Below are 9418 nucleotides of genomic sequence, written 5' to 3' on the forward strand. Positions count from 1 at the left end.
AACACATTCTGTACCTACAGGGCTTTGTCTGCATCATAAAGGTGGACAAATCTTTTTTTATAATTTGCCCTTAATATATGCGTTTATAAAGTCCACTCGATTGAAACAGTGGGTTCTATCTTTAGAATGCGACATAAGAGAGAGAAGGGTTGCTAGCATTTAATATCCCACACCATTCACTCGGAAAAATTCTGGGCGGAGGTGCTGGATGGATGCCTTTCATTTAATAATGTAAACAGCACAAAGTGAACACCCATACCATGATCTGTGGTAAGTAATTGACCCAATGACGCTTTTACCTCGGGAGAATTAATGACGGGAGAGACAAGTAAATAGGAAATTTACATTTCCCTTGGGGTACCGTTGTTTTGACCTAGGTTAGCACGTAAGGGTAGAACCATAGGCAAGGTGGTACTAAGCCATTACTAGGAAATGGTGCAGTTGGATGAAAACACAAGAGGAAGGGGAACTCGAACACAATGCTACCCCCCCCCGAAAGTTCATTCTCTCGCACGCAATATCCATGTTATTAACAACAACAAGAGATTGAAAGACGGAAATCGGTGAAAAAACAATATCACGTGAAACCTCAAAACTTAATACCGTATTTACTCGATTCTAGCACCCCCTTATTTCCATGATCACAGTGCCCGAAATGAGGCGGGCGCTTTAGGTTCGAAAAATCCAAAATGACCTCCTATTACATACATGCACACTTTTCGCAGCAGTAGCAAGGTGAGACAGGTGCAAGGAATAATGTTTTATGCAGCAAAAATTTAAAAATAGCTGGCACAGGCAGCGAACTCGCCGCTTACGTCTGACACTCAGTCACTCGCTACTACTCGAGTGTGTAGCACTGCTTCAGCCGCTGCTCTGAGTATCTCACAGCAGTTTGTCTTTTGTTCCATAAAACGTTCCTTTTAAATGACTCTAGTGCAGTGAAAGGCTCAAGAACAGAGCGAGAAAGCGCGGTTGGCAGCCTGGGCTGTATTGCCTCTATAGCCTGGGCATGCAAACTTTCTTTCCAATTTTTTTTTCTGAAAGTAGGGGGGGGTGTGCTTATAATCGGAGGGGGCTTAGAATCGTGAAGATATGGTATATGTTAAACATAAAGCCAATGCCCGTGCAACAAACCCACAGGAAAGGCTGAGCGACCTGAATGCGATAATGGAACATTCACCATCATCGGCGATTCTAGCATTACAATCATAATGTGCCTTCCAGTGCTATACTGCGTTGGGTTTTGTACGTAAAGACCTCCCATTGTCTTCGTTTGTGGTATGATTGATGCGTCTTTGTGTAAACCGATTGCGTAAAGGTTTCCTGCAGTGCGTTTTGGCGCAACTACATCGCCATCAGCGAGGCTTAGAAAGCTTCACTTTAATATTGCAACGACAGCACTCACAGAAACATTGCACGCGCATCTAGTTGGCCCTCCAAGACTGCATCCACAGTGAAGCATTTTCTCTATGGCTCACACAGATCCTTTGTAGTACAATTAAATAGACAGCAATGATGCCGATGCACACTGTACCGAGGCGTCCAGTTTAGACAGAGAGATGTGACTTTATTTAGCCTTAAGTGGGTTTATGGGAGCGGTGTGGCTGTCAGTGTGAGGCCAGCAGCGAAGTTGACAGCCCGGGTGACCAGAAGTATCCTGACCTCTGGGTCTGATGTGCGGTTTTGACCTAGGTTAGCATGACGGGTAGAACCAGGGCTCGCAAGCTTGGACGTTCCCTGTCTTCCCTATAGGCGGCGTAAAAATCGACGCCCCACGTGACCAACCTTGACCAACCTAAAGCGCTGTTTTCGACCATCAAGCCCACGAGACGGCGCAGGCAAAATGTTACTTTTGGTATAGAATACAAAACATTCATTCCGTGACTCAAAGAGCCCACACAGTTCGCTTACAATGTGTTATTTAAAAATACTATTAACAAGTTCCGCATCAAACATCCGTTGAGCAAAAATGTACGCAACTTTTTACGAACAGCCGACTGGTGCACCACCTTGTTTCTGAATTCGCAACCACAAAGCCGCCAATTCAAATTGAAACCGCTGCAACGGCCGACCGTTTCAATGTGCGCGGAGGACCGGTTTCGTGACTGTTATTGCTGTTATGTGCTTTTGCGTCCATCAGTTGTTGAGAGGACTGGCAAAACACGAGAATTGAGTGCTTGTGGAATGACAAATGTGGGAAATTCCGCATCGGAAGGCAGCTGTCGAGGCCAGAATATTCGATTCTTCAAACAGAAGGTGAGTGTTATGCACTCCGCTAGAAAGACGGTGCAAAGGAAACCGTTGTCGACGTCAATACTTCATTTGTGCCCTTCGTTCGAAATCTTAGCGCAAGTGAACGAGTTGTTATGGCAAAAAAAAAAATGTTGTCACGAAAGCGACGTACAATTGCAGCGATCGAAATGAAATGATGTGCTGGCCTCTGTAAACTTGCGGATGTCAATAAACGATTTGTTCTCACTTGCTGCTCACTGTGGTCTGTGCCAGTCGAGGCCATCTGGTCACCTGGCGTAACATCACTTCACTAGCGCGGCGCAAGTAAACACGCGACCAGCGTGCCAGCCAGGAGCCAGCAGGAGCAGCCACGGCCGGACTCGACGCCCCTTTCGCGCGCGGGAGGAGGAGAGTCGAGTCCTGCCGTGGAGCAGCGAGCCGGCGGCCGCCGTGCGAGGGCAGCCATGTTATTAAGGAGCTCAAGCGGCCTGTGCAAAAAGCATCCGCCATGTTTACAAAGCCGTGTTTACAGCGCCGTCAAGCGGGCGTACTGGGTAGTTCACGACGCCGCCACCATAGAGTTTCTTACAATATAACTAGAGGGGAAACTGGCGCTGCGATCGTACGCCTCGATGGGCGTGATGGGTAATTGTGGATTCGGATTGGCGCTTGATGGCTCGTGGAACTTACTATGGATTGCAGGCAGTTTCGTTTTCGTTTTGGATTTGCATGAACGCATTTGCTTAGGCGGGTGTTGGGAGGAGTGATCAGAAATACGTTTCTCCTTGAACTGCATGCCTCGCGTGCACTGACGCCGCCCTGAGTGGAATGTTTTACAACCGGAGTTGCGAATTGGGTGGGTTATCAATGCATTGCCGCACAGCGAGCATGAAAATACAAATGACGACGCTCTGTGCGGCGAAGTTGTCTGCTAATTAGGAGTTGCGGCGCTGCCCATTCGGCAGAGCAATGTATTGTCAAAGCTGACGACGGTTGTGAATCGCTTGGAACAGCCACACCTTTCGTGCGAACGCCGGCTCCTACGGCGTAGACCAGCAGCACCGGCGGCTGATAGGAACGCAGCTTGATGGATGTCACTAATTCACGCAAGAATAACTTCTCCAAAGGTAATCGGTTTCTTTTTTCTTATGAGCACAAAACTTCTCTTACTATTACAAACCACCAGCGCCGAAACTTTTACAAGTAGTTTTTAAAGAAGTCCGCGTCCTGCTGTAGTTGGCGGAAAATGGCAAACCTGCTCCACAAACCTTCTCGACTCCGCGTCTGATTTTATTTAAACGCACCGTTTTATTTCGTACAAAACCGGTTTTTCGTCCCTAACTTTTTTGTTCGCCGTGTAATTTGTAAACGGAGAACCGGACAATAAGAGCTTTTTTGTCAGAAAACACAATTTGCGCAGCCATAAGCCCGTTTTGATCCTACGCAATCCGGTTCCAAAACTACCCATCATTCCCAGTGAAGCGTAAGCGCCGCTGCCATGTTCGCGTTGACACTAGCGCCAGTTTCCCCTCTAGTTATTTGTATGAAACTCTATGGCCGCCACTACGCTTTTTCTGGCACTACAGGCAAAGCTAGACCTTTGCTTCTCTAAAATCCTCCCTGTTCTGTGGTAGAACCATAGGCAAGGTGGTACTATGCCATTACCAGAAGACGGTGCAGTCGGATAAAAACACAAGAGGGAGGAGGACTTGAAAACGACGCTAACTCCCCACTGAAAGTTCATTCTCTTGCACTATTAAATTAACAACAACTAGAGATCAAAAGACGAAAATTGGTGAAAAAAGAACATCACATGAAAACGCAAAACATAATACCATATTTACTCGATTCTAAGCACCCCCTTATTTCCATGATCACAATGGCGCTGCTGCTCTTCATTAACTATGGGGGGAAAGGGATCTTGAGGACAGGCCCACATAGAGTGGACCAGTGTGGCTGGGTGCCCACAGAGTGGACAATTTGGCGAGGGGAGTTGCGAGGGATGAATGCCGTGCAGTAGTGCTCGGCAGGCCAAGGAGAGCGTCTGCAGGAGTCTCCATAAGCGCTGCTGATGGTTGGCTAGCTCAGGGTGGCTGACCTGGCGTCGTGGTAGGAGACGAGGCTGGCACCGGCACGGATAGTGAATCTGCATGCTGCGCCGTGCGCTGCCTCATTTCCCCACAAACCAGTGTGCGCCGGGGTCCAGGTGATGTCTACCAGGGAGGTCGGGGGATTTTGAATGAGAATTTTGGATGCCACGAATGATATGTTCCTGGGGGGGGGGGGGGGCAAAGTTTTGGATGGCCATTTTCGAATCGGTGTGTAGTATAGTTGCCCTACCTTCATGTTTTGTACGCAGAAATGGAGAAAATAAATTGTCTCATCAGAAAGGCCTACAAATTCCTATAAGTGCATCCACTGCCAGAATTGTGCGCCTCGGGGTTCATAATATTGCCCAGGAACTGGTCGAGTCAATCAGCTCCATCGCCTCTCAACTACGTCCACTGGACAACATATACTGGTCCACCTTGGTGTTGGGGGCCCCCATCTGTTCTGAACCGGCTATCCCCATCCCCCGGCCTATCCGCGACTGCCTCCACGTCCACCCTCTTCCAAGGAACATGCACTCCACCTGCCACAGAGGTAGAAGGGATCAACAGGTACCGGTGCTCGCCAATCACGACGCCTTTTCCCTGTGAACTCTCTAAGCATCCGCATCAGCACCCCTGCAATGGCAGAGGTGGTAATAGAACTCGCACTAACAACTTACAGTTTAGTTACCCATTCAAAGTGCGGACCAAGCTTTGATAAGACCTCAGCAGGAACGGGAATAATGGAACAGCATTCAGCGCAGACACCTCGAAATTTTACCTGTGGTTTGGGAGCCATTACGGGAGTTAGCCAAGCTTTGGTGAGGCCTCAATCGATTACCTGAAAATCATCGAACCACACGCATCTGAGATTGCACAACTGGGTATGTACTATGTGCACCAGCACCACCATGTCATCCATTTTGTCCGCAAAGGAACTGTATTTCCTAGATTACCTATCAAGATATGGGACTTGCCACCTCATGGGCACATGACGTTGCTATGAGTGCTATCACTGCAACGTTGTGTGTTATCACGGGTTTCATGTTTCGTGTATACTGTGTCTTCGTTCTGTGGAACAGTTTTTAGAGTGAAATCTCTACAACGTTACATTTGCCAAAGTGATTAATCACGCCCCAATGACCTTTGATTGCTGGCACAAAAACTGCGCCTTTCTTATCGCTTCGCTTGCTCGGAGCTTTGCCACTGCGGTACCATGTGACTAGGCGAGGGTGAAACGGCTGCTTCGTACCTTATCGTCCAGCGGTGGCTGCACGATAACGTCTGGGCATGCAATGCGCGGTGCAAGCGAACAACGTAATTTGACGAAGGTTCGATGCATGAAAACTGCGCTGGCTGAGTGTGCAGGAACAAAGACTAGAGAAACATGATGCACGGACTCCTAAGTCTCGCCATCTATGGCGCTTATGCTGGCCTGGGCCGTCTGTGCAAGCAAAATGATGAATTCAAGCATGCAGTATAGAGACGGCAGGCTGCGAAATATCAAGCGAAGGCAATGCTTTCACTCGTGATAACAACAGAAGCAAAAAGAAGTTTCTCTCCTCCAAAGGGCTTCGTGCCTCCTTTAAATAAAGCACATTCATTAATTTATTCATTCATTCTCTTCCATGTTTAGAAGCAACTTTTTATGAGATGATGATGGTGATGCCCTCCATGTGTTCGGCACACACCCGCAAAGGTTTCGTCGACTGTGCTTAGGTTTTTTATTTATTTTTCCGGAAAGAAGACAAATAAAGGTAAAATAAATGAAAGTGCAACGCTTTTTTATAGTTTTTATCTTTTTTGTTGTTGATAACGTGGGTGCGAAACGATAAACTTTAAATTTCGAGTCCACGCCATGTTTTTGTTTTTTTCTTTTTTTGCTTCTTTTATGTTCTGCTGAACTATTTTTCAATTAGGTTAGGATAGTTGCGATAACAAAAATGCAGCAAAGCCATTTTCGGGCACTTTCTGCTTTGCGGCGGCAGTTGGTGGAGCAACGGATTCCGGGATTCATGCATGCCGGGATTGATGTACGCCATTCCTCCATGATGTACGCGGACGATATAGTGTTGCTGGCAGATAATGCGGAAGACCTTCAAAAACTGGCCGACATTTGTGGTGATGAGGCAACATACCTAGGCCTACATTTTAACCCACAGAAATCTGCAGTCATGGTGTTCAACGAGGAAGCTCATACAGCACCAATAAGAATTCAACAGGAGGCTCATTAGTAAATAAGTACAAATACTTGGGGATCTGGCTTAATGAAGGAAAAGGCTACCTGAATGCCCATGAAGAACACCTCAAACTGAAAGGGAGACGAAATGCAGCAGTAATGAAACATAGAGCACTTTGGGGTTACAATAAGTACGAGGTAGTGCGAGGCATCTGGAAAGGGGTAATGGTGCCGGCGCTCACGTTCTCTAATGCCGTATTATGCTTAAAGTCCGATATCCTGTCGGGGTTGGAGGTTAACCAAAAGGCAGTCGGCAGATTAGCACTGGGAGCTCACAGTAAGACTACAAATGAGGCGGTACAAGGCGATATGGGTTGCGGCTGAGACATTTAGATGAGAAGAACCGGGCAGCCAGAGTGCACAGGTACGTGTACCTTAAAAGTGTGGACACCCAATGGCGGAAGAGGACGCGAAGGCTGGCGACTAAATATACCTTGACCGCGGCAAATAAGCAAGGGGGGTCAGTTAAAAAGCAAGTGAAGGAAACAGAAACGCTCATGTGGAAAGAGAGGATGGAAAAGAAGGGATCGCTGGGAATCTACAAAGCAAGCAAAAAAGAGATCCGGAAAGAGAACTTTTATGACAACAATAAAGGTAGGGCGTTGCTCTTTGAGGCGCGGGCTGGCTGCTTGAGAACTCGAACTTACATGAGCAAATATTCGCCCCAGGATGAGACACAAGGTAAATATAACTGGTAGCGAAGCTTCCATAGAAGCCCATACGTTCAGAAAATGGCGGCTCTTAAGCTGCTCATGGGGCTTGGCGCCATCTGTGTGAGGAGGGAACACTTCCGGCGGAACAAAAAATAAACAGGATGTGACGCAAGATCCGGTCAGAAAGTGACGTCATTTTGGTGGCATTAGCGGGAACATTTGACTTCAAAATAGCCTTAGCAGGCCTCTGATCGCTGAGGGCTCAAGTCATTGCCATCTGACGGAAGTTGGCGAGCCCTTGGCGTGTGTGCTTCAAGTCAACGCCAGCTTATACTCGTGACTAGAGAAACGTACTTTAGCATACTGTCGTATGATTAGCCTCGGTGTTTATAAAAACATCTTGCATCTTCGCTCAACCTTAATTCTGTGCCTTCCACTGCTGTAAAAAAGCAATCAGTTGTTTATTTTGATTCCAGTGGGTGGCAAACTTACCCCCCCCCCCCCCTTCCCGACATTTTTTTTTTTCTGCCTTGGGATACAGAGCACAAAATGACACTTTACCACTCTCCCCGGCCCCCCTTTCATATAAAAAACGTGCCCACTCCTCACCCCGATACCAGTTTCTACCAACGCCACTGCTGGGTTTAATTGCGTCGCACATATACGCAGGTTGCGTGCGTGCGTTAAGTATAGATCAAGGTTATATAATGCTTGCTCAGTTTGTGGACTTCTGTTCTAAGAGAAGAAATAACGCATAGTCATGCTATAATCAAGACATTTGAATTTTATTACAGGATAAACATAAAACAAATTTACCACACTGCACAAAATCAGCACGAAATGTTCGTGGGCACTACATGCATTATGACTTTCCTTACGCGATGAAAAAATTGACTTTACCCGTAACACATAGCATTATGAGCAATGAAAGCGTCAGCAGCAGAACTACTTCGAAACAAGAGAAAAGAACTATAGGCACTGCATCTTGACGCAGAAAACCGGGCCTCAGGAATGCCGATTCACGAAAGTGCAGCCAGCACACCGCAGCTGTCCCGGCGTCTTATCAAGTAGACAAGTGTTTCTACAGACGTTCACTCAGCATTCACGCCTGCAATTTCCTGGTTGCATTATTAGGCAAGTGTCGCAACAGATAAGTAAAAAGAGGAAAAATGGATCAATGCAAACGAAAGCGATGGCAGTATGTAAAAGTACATTGCAGGAAAGATCTGGCAGCAGCGCAGCACGGAGCAGCACCACACAGTACTGCGATGGAAATAATGCTTGCGCATACAAGTGCGGGAAGCAATGAGCACTACAAGCATTGTAATGCAATAGAGAAAACACTGAGATAGACAATTAAAGCGACTCGTTTAAATTCGATTGGTACTACGCTGAGAAGTCCTAGAGTAATTGACACCACTTGCTCCGAGCCAGCCTAAGGTGAAATCAAGAGATAACTGTGACATAACAAAGCTTTAGACCCATTTTTTTTTTCGAAGCACCACCACTTACCCTTACACAACCCCCGTGCACGTATTAACAGTACTATAGTTTCGCGTTACCTGTGGAAATGAGAGGAAAATGGTGCAGTAAAACGCCAGGTGTACGGGAGTTGCTGTTGCAACCTTGTACGGCACACCGTTTCCGTAGGTACCGAGGAAAGCGCTCCGCTCCAACCGTTGGCAGCATCGTCCCGTAGTTTACCGTGTTCGCCGGGCACGGTACTAAACGTGTCCACCGACGATACAACGCACCTCGCAACTCCACGCACAGCAAAAATTAAGTGCACACCAAATTGACATGGAAAAACGAATGCAAATGCGCACCACCAAAACACGCGAGGGGCGTTTCCTAGCAGACGAACTTTAGGAGCGCCTTTCCGAACACTACAAGGACTGCATCACAGAGCAATGACATGTGCCATTCTTCAGAGGGCGCTACAAAAAAGGTTTTTGAGAATGAACAGCATTTTCATAAATTATTTACACATTGTGCCTAAATAAATGTGATTCAGAAATAAATATTGTTCGTAAAATATTAATGTTGTTTTATTGTTGAACAAAACTTGGTTTTTTGTTACTAGTGTTTGTTCCCTCCTCACCTAGTCGCGCTTCAATCGCCACTCCCATAAGCCCCCATGCTGATGTCGCTGGCAATAGGTTCTGAACCGCTTTTTGCCCGAGCCTTCGCTACCATTTATATTT

This window comes from Haemaphysalis longicornis, unplaced genomic scaffold (assembly GCF_048455015.1).
Source record: "Haemaphysalis longicornis isolate Haplotype H1 unplaced genomic scaffold, Haemaphysalis longicornis Haplotype H1 scaffold_10, whole genome shotgun sequence".
Taxonomy (NCBI): domain Eukaryota; kingdom Metazoa; phylum Arthropoda; class Arachnida; order Ixodida; family Ixodidae; genus Haemaphysalis; species Haemaphysalis longicornis.